This window comes from Bombus flavifrons, chromosome 9 (assembly GCF_040668555.2).
Source record: "Bombus flavifrons isolate JBK064 chromosome 9, iyBomFlav1_principal, whole genome shotgun sequence".
Classification (NCBI taxonomy): Eukaryota; Metazoa; Arthropoda; class Insecta; order Hymenoptera; family Apidae; genus Bombus; species Bombus flavifrons.
Window position 1 is genome coordinate 3,302,446 of NC_138450.1, and position 12,739 is coordinate 3,315,184.

The 12,739-nt window shown below is 31.0% G+C and overlaps 1 long non-coding RNA gene across 1 annotated transcript; it reads right to left on the reverse strand.

Annotated features, from left to right (window-relative positions):
• Nucleotides 1-11,111: 11,111 nt before the first annotated feature.
• LOC138183618 (uncharacterized) lies at nucleotides 11,112-12,542 on the reverse strand. Its single transcript, XR_011174101.1, has 3 exons — nucleotides 12,514-12,542; nucleotides 11,742-11,801; nucleotides 11,112-11,614 (listed from the first exon to the last, which is right to left on the reverse strand). It is a non-coding gene; the product is annotated as an uncharacterized LOC138183618 (long non-coding RNA).
• Between the last annotated feature and the right edge of the window lie 197 nt (nucleotides 12,543-12,739).

Genomic DNA, 12,739 nt, shown 5'->3' on the forward strand with positions numbered 1-12,739 from the left:
TTGTGGTCATCGCGTTACGGTCTCGTTTTCGTTGCAACTGGTCGCTGGTCCAAATGTGCAACGTGATGTAATCCAAGCTTTTGTGCAGACACATCGCAACACGATATGGCAGGAGGCAGTGTTTTAACGTTTCGATGTTCGTGACCTAACCGTTCATACAACGAAGTCGCACGTGTGCTCATTTAACTAGGTAAAAATGAAAAGGGAATAGAAAAGACAAAAAAGAATGGAACGAAAATGAAATTAAATATCTAGATCAAATCTGTAATTACTACAAATTGATTGAAATTCATTTGAATAAACTTATGTTCTTAATTGGAGATTCGTTATCTTATCGCACGAGCGAAAAGTGACCTCTCTGCAGACTGTCTATTGAATAATATCAGTAATATCACCCTACATTATGTAGCTACGCTAAACTCGGTCAAGGCATTAGAAACAATATTTAGAAATAGTATCGAACACCTCATGCGAATAGTCGACGTTTCTAGGGAGATGGTCACTTATTTATTATAACGATTTTAAGATCGAGAAAAAGATTTTTTTTTTATTTTATTTATTAAAATTTACAATCAATTCTCGCATTGAGAATTTTCAGTAATTTTTCTGGCGTGGCGCAGTGACATGGCTAATTATTTATAATAGTTAATACTTATTATAGATAAGTATAATTTATAAGTACTTGTTATAAGTAGGTAAATATTACTTAATAGATAAATAAATATTATTTAGTATAAGTATCTAATTAAATCTAGTGTTTAGGTCTAGCGGGTAGTGTCTCTTCAGCCTGCAGATCTGGTCTGTCGTATCAAGTAGTTCCGTGATTAGGGGGTTTCGGTGTTTGTTGACTCTTTTGCTATATCTGTCGCTATATTTTGCTATTTCCTCTTTGACTGTGGGTATCTTGAGGTCGCGATGTATTGTTTCGTTGGTAACATACCAAGGTGCATCTATTAGGGATCTTAGCGTTTTCGATTGGAAGCGTTGAAGTATTTCAATGTTAGAGTTACTTGCTGTTCCGCATAGTTGGATTCCGTAGATCCAGACAGGTTTTATTACGGTCTTGTAGAGGGTAATTTTATTCTGTATGTTTAGTTTGGAGTGTCTGCCCGTGAGCCAATAGAATTTTTTTAGTTTGTTCTTCTGTTGCTTCGTTTTGTCTGTGATGTAGTTTCGCCATGTTAGTCTCCTGTCCAGGGTCATGCCCAGGTATCTGACTGAGTTCTTACTAGGAATTGTTGTATTGTTGATGGTGACCTGGGGGCAGGTTTGTTTTCGGAGCGTGAAGGTTACATGTGAAGATTTTTTTTCATTAATTTGGAAGCCCCATTTATGAAACCACTTTTCCATGGAGTCGAGGCATCGCTGGAGATTGGATGAGGCAATTACCGGGTCTGCGTGAGAAGTTAATATCGCTGTGTTGTCAGCAAATGTTGCTATTGTTATCTCAGTTGATATAGGTAAATCGGCCGTGTAGATGGAGAACAGCAGGGGTCCAAGGACACTACCTTGGGGTATGCCAGATTCTATTGGGAATGTTGAGGAAGTGGCGTCTAAGCATTTGACCATGAATTGTCTATTGGTTAGGTAGGACTTTAGGATGGAGTAGTAGGTGTGTGGTAGGATTTTTTTGAGTTTGTATAGCAGCCCTTCATGCCATACTTTGTCGAATGCCTGTTGAATGTCTAGGAATACCGCTGAGCAATATTTTTTCTTTTCAAGGGTTTGGCTAATCATATGGGTTATTCGATGGATTTGCTCTACTGTTGAATGTTGTTTCCGAAAGCCGAATTGATGATCTGGGAGTGTTTTCAGATTCTCTAGGAGTGGAAGGAGTCGATTCGCTAGCATCTTCTCGAATATTTTAGACAGGGTCGGTAAGAGACTGATTGGGCGATAGGAGCTAGTTTTATATATCGGTTTTCCGGATTTAGGGATGAGGGTAATCATTGAGATTTTCCAGGCCTTAGGAAAGTATTCTAGGCGAAGAATAGCATTAAAAATCGAGGTGAGTGCAATCCCTTTAATGGGAAGTTCCTTGATTGCTTTATTACCTATTAGGCCGTGCCCTGCTGCTTTCTTGGGATTTAGGCGACTGATTGATTCTATAATCTCTGCAGAAGTGAAGGGTTCAATAGGAGGAGACATTTGGAAGGGAGAGTGCAGGTATTCAGTAGTGTCCGCGGCAGCTTTGGAGGAATGGAGTTTAAATACTTTAGACAAGTATTTGGCAAACAGGGATCGAGAAAAATGTGTAAATGTTGTATTTTTCCATGTAGCATTTGAAGCTTACAATCACTGCTAATTGAATCTTTGTTATTTATTTTGTAATCTGCAAATAAATAATTTTCGTACAGAACATGTTTTTAGATTATGAAACTGTACATGTGTATTTCATTCGTGAATTATAGATAGAAGTCTCTAAAATATCGTGATTTTTAATTTTCACTCTACATTTCAATTGGCATCTCATCTTTACTATAGCTAAACTAACAATAGATATATGTATACTGAAAGTATTCGAGAAGAGAAACATATACAGTCAAACAAGATAAAAATCGAGAAAGAAGATGGAATTAAAAGATTACTAAAAATGTTTGTTTCGTGATTGTTAATTTGCATTCCACATCTGAATTGGTATAACATGGTTACTACAATGAAACTAACAACAAATACTTGTACATATCGTACACACCGGAAATAATTATTAGAAGCAACATATAGGATTGTACAAGATTATAATAAAGAAAGAGGAATAAACTAAAAAAGTAATGTAGAAAACTGTAATAGATAGTATACAATAATTTTCATTTTTAGAGAAATAGCAACAAAATAAATTTATCTTTTTTGTTGTATATATAGAGTTATCGAATCTCCATGGTATTTTCACAGGATCCAAATATATAGTACGTTAGATTTTAGTGCTCGTTTCCTACCGCCGCGCCGCACTGCGTGCTTTATACGCGTCCTTAGTCGCAATTATCTTAATTAGAGTTCGTTTATGGGCGACGACAATCACTCGTTTTGTCGGTGAAAAATTGCTCTTTCCTCTTTGCTTTCTGACTGAACCGCTTTACGAGCATCGTCCATAATAAATCTTGGCGAGCTGCTCGTCACCTGTGCCCTGCTCAACAAACCGTGACCGTCACTTGAACTCGATCACGTTCTGCGCTGCACGAGGGCCACCTTTCTGAACAAAACCGAGGTTAGTCTCTTTTAAACCTTATAACCATTTTGTTCCATCTTTTGAGACAAACTTCTGATGCAAACAAGATTTTTTCACCAATTCAAAATTGATACTTTTTTGAGGAATTGAACTCTGCTCTTTGAATATTATCTGAAAATACAGAGATTGATGAAAAATTCTTGATGCTTTAAAACCAAATTTTGTATTAAAACGATTTCATATTAAATTAAAACGAAATGTATGTAATATACAAAAATATATGAAATATTCGAAATAAAGTACTTGTTATAATATTTAATTCGCGAAACAAATTAGAATTTAGAATTTATATATTTATTTATATTAATTCAAAGAAATATGAATTTATATTAAAATTCATAGTCTAACTGCAAGATATTTTTCTTCCTATTTTGAGAGAGTTAATTCCTATTCTCTTATGTGTTATCAATAAAGTTTGAGTTATTATAAGTTCTGATTTATCTTTTATTTCTTTGAGAAAGGCTCAATATATAACTTCTTTTTTGGTATTGTTCTAGTTAAATTGTTTATTTTTTTTTAGATTTGTTTAAATTTATTTAAAAGAAAGATCTAATTATAAAGATACGGGAATTATTACCTTTTCATCATTTATTTTTAATATAGTATAATAACTCGTTAATGAGAGTTAAATGAAGTTTCACTTTCGAAATCTATCATTAACAAAATTATTATCTGGTCCAATAATTCGTCGTTTACCTTTTAATTCTATGTATTAACACACCTTTCAGTATTTTCCAATCAAACATCGTAGACCATACATAATTATACGTCTCTAATATTATCCATCTTCTGCAGTACTGAGCAATATACCTGGCCTATTTAAAGTGGTAAAACTTTCAATGTTGCACAATTCCTAATATTCTATTGCTTTCTGACCGTAAACGATCATCTGACCAGGATGTGTTACCACTGCTAAGCAGCGTTACCTCCAGCATCTTTCAGAAATCAAATTATTGTTGTTCTCACTATCGTTCTCTTGTAAAAAGTTACGTAAATTCGACCGTGGTGTATTCAGATAAGTGAGTTCAAATATTCATGAAACCATAAACTCTACGCGGTAAACATATTCTAATTTTATATCTTTCTCTGTTTTATATGATAAACATAATTTTAATTACTTGATCCATGGATTTAAACTATGATGACTTACATTCTTCTACACATACAGTATCATTCGTTACAATAAGTATTATTTACATTTTTCTAGAAAAATTGTCTGAATTTTGTAGAACACACGTAAAAATTTTATTCAATTTTTGTAATAAAAGATCTATGAATCTTATACATTATTTAAAACAATTAGAAGATTGTTTTTCATGTCACTTTCATTTTTATAATTGTCTTAGACAATTTTTATTACAATATCATATGAATAACATGTCAATTTATCAAGTTTATAGCCCTCCTTTATTTCTGTTTGTTTGGTTGATGCAATAAAACCGTTCATAGCAGCGGTCCCCTAATTGTTTTGAGCAGTGTATAATAACCATCCTCTAAATTATTCTGTATTGTATAGTCAGAGCAACCATATTAATAAAAAATTCTTACTCAAAAAATATTAGTTATGAATTCAAAATATTGTTAAAAATTGTTAAATTCCTATTTTGAATTTACTAAATTTATTAAATTCTTATTAAAACTTTCCGAAAGTTAAATATTATTATTCTAATAGAATAAAATGAATTTTATACAATATCGACAATAGGTATATATATTAATTCAAAATATTTTTATTGGAAACTGTATGTGTATTCTAGACTCTAGAAAGTAAATAAAACTTTAAGTTTGATCTATGTTTTTCTAATAGAACATTGAGTATTTTCTTTGTACGATCAGTGCAAATTGAACCTTTCTGACGAAAATCCTTGAAACTCAGCTCGTAGCGTCTTCTAGTATACACTTTACATAAGTAAGTACTTTCACGAGAAGAAAAGAGCAGGGGCCTATCACAGGAACTGTACTCTTAAACCTTGTCAAACCGGTTTTCACGTCTGGTGTCCGGTTGAGAACCACTGTAGGTCAATCGTGTCAATTGTGACGAATGTATGTCGACTCTGCTCGCGTCTGGTCCTTGTAATTTCTCAGACCTAAACTGTATAATCCACATTGTACGTGTAACATGTGTGCGACAACGTGGATAAAATACTAATGAAAATTCTGCGCCTATTAAGTGTTTTGTTTCGTATACTTATTCGTTCTTCTAACACTTAGAGAATATTTCGATATTTTAGTTCAATTTAGCATTCAGAGCATCATTATAAATTTTTTTTCTTTTTATTATTTAATTTGTACTTTACAATTTGTCCAGCTGAACATTTAGTTAAATTATTATAAATTGTCAGTTATGATTCGTTATCATTAAAAAATTATTCTTTCGTGAATAGAGAATTCGTTATATAAAAATTGTTTTTTATGACTACCACAAGAGGTAAATGCATTTTAAAAAAACGTATATTTTAAACCTTTGATTTTTATATCATTTTACAAATATCATTTTTTATTTATTTTATGACAAGAAAATTGATAGTTACTAGTTTCTAAGGCCAAAAGCATTGTAATGATTAGATATATACATATGTATGTTCAGTATATTAATTTATAATATCCGCAGGAGCTTTACTTTCTTATTTTGTCAATTGCTCCTTTTTATGGCAGTTTTTTACAGGAACAGCATGTCTTATATTATTTCATTAGTGTAATGCAAAGAAAAGAATTTTAGTGTGTTGTTTTCTCTATTATTTTTGAGTTAAACTTAACTGCTATTAATTTATCAAAATATACAGGGTGTTTCATTTAACTGGAAACGGTAGAATATCTCACGAGGGATTAAAATTATCAAAAAAATGTTTTAACAAAAATTGTTCAATTCGAAGGAAGGCATCATATAGTGTAGATTATTTTTTTGTAGGTCGAGTAGTGGGAAAGATTTTAGGATCAATTTATCAATTTATCAATTTATAATCAAAGAATACCACTTCGCGGCTTTCCTCATATTTCATACGTTTAATTTGACAAATTAAAGTTAGAGTATCTAGTTTATTTAGAATAGTTTTATTCTTTGGAAAGTGTACGTAGAAAATTGTCGTTCTAAATAACGCAAGGCAAGTGAAAATGATTGGTAACCAAGGATATAGCGGATAGTTATCTCTATACGTACCTAGATAGAAAGGAGGAAAGGTTGAGACTTATAAGGGCAGACTTGGTCACGTTAGTCTCAACCAGCCAATGCAATGTGTAAATACCTTACTCGATGGTTGTACGTTAACCTCATTAGCCATGCACACGTGGTCTCTGAATTCCATGGTTTATTCTCTGACCACGCCAATACGAAAGACATACATAGAATAAAGTTTAAGTCTCGATACAACAGCACCGTTGTTTATTCATGACTTTTAACGTCATTTCGAATAACTGAACGAGTACAGCATAGTGTTATACGTACCGTTTGTCCCCAAGGTTTACTGAAATTGATGTTTACAAATGAATGTTACTTTTCTGTGTTAGGAACGTATCTCATCTGCGATGCACCAAAAGTATTAAAAATGACGTAAGTGTAAATGAAGTAACTTATTGTCATGGTACGAAATTAAATATAAATTAGATATTAAAATATAAAGTACAAAATACATATACTTTTACAGATAAATACAGGTACAATTTCATGGACTATTCCAATATCTAACAAAGAATAAAAATGCTAGAAAAATATTAACAAATCTCTTGGAAGTGTAATTCTCGAAGCATATTAATAATTTTCACTTCACATTTTTGATTCGATTTTGCATTCATATTAAAACCATTTCATTCTTGATTCTGCTACCCTAATTACAGAGTATGTACTTTCTATAAATCTCATTTAATTCAAATAATTATCTAAAGAATGATGCGACTTTAATAAAGTCTATATATATATAAATTTTATATGCGAATAATTAGGAATTCCACAAAGATTCTAAGTTAAAATTCTGCGAATATTCTTAGACAAGGCGTCACCTGCTGTCTGGATATTTTTTTCGTACAAAACGTGTATATTTTTGACTGAGATATATCAGTTGGTCATTCACAGTTTCGTCACGAACGAAACAATGTAAGTAGTAAGTATTGGACGAAATACGAAATGCATTCGTATTTCTTCTGCCTCTTCTGCCTCTTGTCTCTGGAACGTTTCCAGAATATTTTACCTGCTGCCACCAATGAAGGAAGACATGTGTTCGTAGATAATGAGCATTATGGAAAATTGTAATATTAATTATTTTTGTTCTAACTTACGTCTTGTGATGTATCAATATGCTGCTTATATTCAGAATTTTATTTACTTTCCTCGATTGAAAATAGAAAAAAGATAAAATTAATTATATTAAAACTAAAATACACTTACTTTTTTTATATACGTGGAATCGAGAGTGTAACAAAGAAAAAGATAACTTTAGAAACATTATGAATAACTTGGGAAATATCTCGAAATGAGTAAATTGAACATTAAAACTACATCATAAGATACCTCGTTTCTGCATACTTTTATAATTGCGCATTAGGGAATTGATAATTTAAATGTAATAAATACACGATACAGATCTTATCGTTGAGTTTTAAACGCAATAAGAAATTAGGAGAAAATTCGACGGAAAGAAATTCCACTACAGAAGTATGCAAATGCAGTCCCATTATTTATCTATGATAATATATAACTAAGCTAACGAGGGAAGTTCATAATATTTCCGTTTATTAATTTAGCTCAAATTTGATATACGCATATACATATTTTATTTAAAATTCGTGTTTTGCTGATTTACTACTTTATTGAAATTCATCAACATTTTATTCCACCTTGTACAAACAGAATATTATTTTATTTTATTATAGATATTGATAATTTGATAATTTTTCAATCTTACTGGAAAAAGCACTTTTCTTAAATTCTGTTGTTTCTCATGTTAGATTCAGGGAGCCCTCAGAAGTTCAATATATATTGTCAATATTTCAAGGTTCTCAACATCATTGGACGTATAAAAGGAGCCTCAGACGATCGATACACATTGCCAATATAATATTGATAATGTTTCATATATTTCTAATATTCCATAATATAACATAACATAATATTGGCACTATTTCAACAAGTTTTTCGAAACACGTGCTACTCATACTAATAAGTAAAATTTAAATATGAAAATATATCTCATCTTAAAAGTCACTTTCTAACCTATACTTTTTCTTCCCCTGGTTTCTTCATTGATAATGCTAAAATAGTGACTGTATAAGAGATTTTTCTCACTCGATATCGTTAAACGAACACTATCTCAATACCGGATGTGTTTTCAATAAATACTGAACATATTAAAAAAATCTGGTTCGTCAATAAGTATTGACGATATATATCGCAAATATTTATCGACAAACCGTAATGATGTTAAGAACCTTGAAATATTGACAATGTTTGTAATCTCCTTTGTAATCTCTTTAATTATAAATCATAAAATAAATTTTCGAGATTTTTATTTCATAATTAGATCAAAAGAAATTAGGTTCCTTCAAATAGAGTAACGTTCTATCCTATCTTTATAAATTGCGAAAAATTAAATATATAGTGATTTATTTGAAGAGTCATAAAATCTCCCCTTAGGGTCTAGTTGATCTACTTTTCCATTTCTTTCTTGGTTAGAAGGATCTTGCGCTTAATCATTCTCTAAAGTGTAAATAAGTTCAAGAGACCAGATAACATTGTATGTATTTCGAAAATAGTAGGCCACATATAAAACAGAGGCCATTTTGTAAGAGTTTCGTGGCCATTCTCTGTCACAAAATTCGAACTCTCTCCTTTCCCTTTGTTCCACAATAAAACTCCTACCGCACAGCCAAGAATTCCTTTGAACTGACTAACGATAGTGACAAGTCCTACAAGCTTGTATGAGTATATAATAAATCTGCCGCCTCGTGAGTCAGTATCTGACACGTTTTGAAAGTCCATGAACGTGTACCCAGTACCCACATTGTAGTGGAAGAGAATCGGCGATATCTTACAGCTCATAGCAGATCATTTGTTGCGGTATTTCATCACATCTCTATAAAAGTTGCAATGGTAAGTTGTAATGTAGAGAATGGTTCGAAATTATTGGTTTCATCAGAGGATCAAAGAACATGGGAAGAACATGATGCGTGTATTTTTAGCTAAATATAATAAAAAACACAACAATAAAATATAGAGAAAGATAACTGAGAGAATATGAAAAGTACAGATATATTATGGAACGTAATTTTATCTTGAAAATAATACATTAAAATAATTTTATGCTTCTTGTGCAGGATTCTCGTAGAAACGTTGCTTAAAATGCCAAATAAACTCGTTATTCCAGTATATCGGAGTTTTTATACTTTCTACTCCTATTTCACTGTTCAGTGTGCCTTATACAATTTTTTGAAATATTTTTAAAATCTTAAAATTGTTAACCTCTAAATGAAAAATTACAAACCATATTTAATGTATTAATAGATATACGCTAATAATTATTTACATGCGCTTGAATCATAGACATATTACATAAGACAATTAATATGTACATTCTTTCTTCAGAATCTTATTTCTTCTTATTTCATGACGCGTTTATTATCATCATTGTCACTATCAACGTATGTTACAGAATGTTGTATAAAAGAGAAAGAGATTAGAATTTAAAAATATTTGTAATATCATATCATGCAGTTACACCAAGTATAAATTATTTAAAAAGGATTTTGTAAAATTGTCATTATCATGCTTCATTACTTTAAGAGAGATGAAGTCGTTGAAAAAGTAAAGGAACAAAACATTAAATGTAAAAGTATCTGTAGTTCCTGGAAATAATCAAATACCACTGTGAGGCACAATATACAAATGGTTTAAATGGAAGAAAATATAAAAAAATTTTGAAAGTTTGTACAGAATAAAACATTTCAAACATTTTCATTGTTGTAATACTACGTACATGAAGTAAGTAAATAAAGTAAGCGAAATCATTTATTATTGACACTCGTGTTGATAGAATATAAAATTTACAATACGTAATTACTAGACTGCGGACTTTTATGGCATTTAGAGAAAGTTGAAGGTAAAAAACCGTATAAAATACCCAAAGTGCTCTTATATTATAGTACTCTTTGTGACATTTAATAGATAAAACAAATTTTTGGCTAGGTCCTATTCTTTTAATTTTATCTATGCAAGTATGAATTTGCATACAAATCCGCAGTCTAGTAATTACAATACGTAGAACATGCAGTAGAGAATATGCATGTAAAAGTAGTTATCAGAATACATTGCATCAAGTGCACGCGTGTCACGATCATCAAAGAACCTTCCTGGTATGCTCCTCTTTTCTACGGTGTGCAGTCGTCATTTCCTGGTTGTGAGAGAGAACATAATGGACAGTGTTCCGGTCGCGATGACTCTTCCTCCCACGCAAAAGGAACGAACAAAGATCTCGCAATCTGATTTTTCAGCTTATATCTCTTGATCCAATACACACAATCGTTTGATCGTATTTAACTCCTTTATGTTTAGTTTGCATAATGTTTATTATGTATAATCACACCATGAGTGACACTGCTTCGTTCTTTTTATTTTATTTGCATGTTTAAGGCTGTTCTAAAGGATTATTGGTATCTACGTTGATTTATAGGAATTTATTTTCTTAAAACCTGCGTTCTTTTTATTTATCACTATATAATAAATAAAATTATTATTTATATATAGGTATATCTTTCTTATTTAATTATTAGGTATAATATAATTTTTTAACATTTACTTAGTATTACTCGTAACAAAAGATAAATAAATAAACAATTAATTAAATATATAAATAGAGATATTAAATATATTTTACATTAAAATATTTGAATTATTCCAGAATGATTTTATATGGCATGTTGTGACATCATTAATATTCATTAATTAATTTAATAACGAAATGACATTTAAGAAGAGATTGTGGCAAATTAAATATTACACTTTTGTCATATTTTACTCTTTCCTGTAATCTGTAAAATGTCGAGATATTATTGTTAGTTTATATGGTTCATTAATAGCTGATTCAGTTGCCATATTTCTTGGTGATAAACGTTCAAATATTTTCTAAACGCTAGGTCTCGATAACGAGTTAACAGTTATCGGGTAATCAGTTTCTTCAATTAAAATGTTGATAATACAGTCGTCTATCTACGTTACGACATATGATAATTTCTTTTAGCTTTACTGTTAGAATATTTAAATTTCAATCTCTTAAACGTAAATGAAAAATTGAAAACAATTGGTACAATAAATGACGCAATGTCTACTGTGTTTGCAGTTTCCATGAAATTCCGTTTCGTGTATTTACTTTGAAATGATTCATCAATCTTCTACATTGGTTGTTCCTAAGAAAACAAGATTTATGATTTCCAAGACAAATCGGAACGAAGTCGTTACCAGTTAACCAAGAGAACGATAATAATTTGCAAGCTACTTTTTATCGAGTAATAGAAAAGTGTAGAAAATTAGTACCTTGACATGAATAGGAATTCAAATTACGCGGTACTAGTGAAAGTCTGATCGACATTGACTCTGTAACAGACAAATTTATTTAGTATTAACACATGATATTACAATAATAAAATGTATTATGAATTTATTTTAAACGAAAGAAGACGCAGAATGAAATACTCTCATAAATAAGTAAAGCGTATGTGTTTATGCATTTATGAAAAATTTAAAGATGCAAAAACGTATATAATATGCAAAAGTATAGCATTCGTTATTCAATTTAACATTACGTAAAACAAATGTCTGCTTGGATTCAGCTTTATATATACAGGCGTTTTTAATGCAAACTTCGATCTCTTTTTATAACTTGAAAAAGATACTTCAACCGATATTTTTGCACGCCAACTTTCCTCTTTGTTTCATTACCTATGATCGATCCTCCTTCCTTAACATTTTATGTACATTGTAATAATTGTAAATAAGGTGAGAATGTAAAAAGAAGAGAAGATAAGGTAAGACTTATTTCTAAGTTCATTGCAAAGTTCAATGTATTTACATATTTATATATGATACGTTCTATGTACGGACTATCTCGAAGGTGACGTTATTAAATATGTAAACGTAAATGCTCTGATTCGACAGGAATACCGTGTTACAAAGTCAATAAATCTCTTCAACTGCAATTTAATAATCTCGACTGTTGTCGACCAGCTAAAGGGGTCAGATCAATATAATCAGAGTACCTGCATACAAGTATCTAAGTATCTAAGTATCTAAGAGAAAAGTTTCTTACGGTCGATATGAATCTTGCGTGGTTTCTGGTCTTGCGTAGTTTTACCATTCTCGAAACCATCTTGTAAGTGGTATAAAATTGGTTAAAGCGGTATAAGTTCCTACTCGTGGTACACCTCAGATGGATCTAGAGTACGGACGTAGATTATTTATTAAGTACATATATCGAACCAAAACACAGAGATGAAGAATTGAAACTGTATTGGATAATTTCATACAATGTTTCG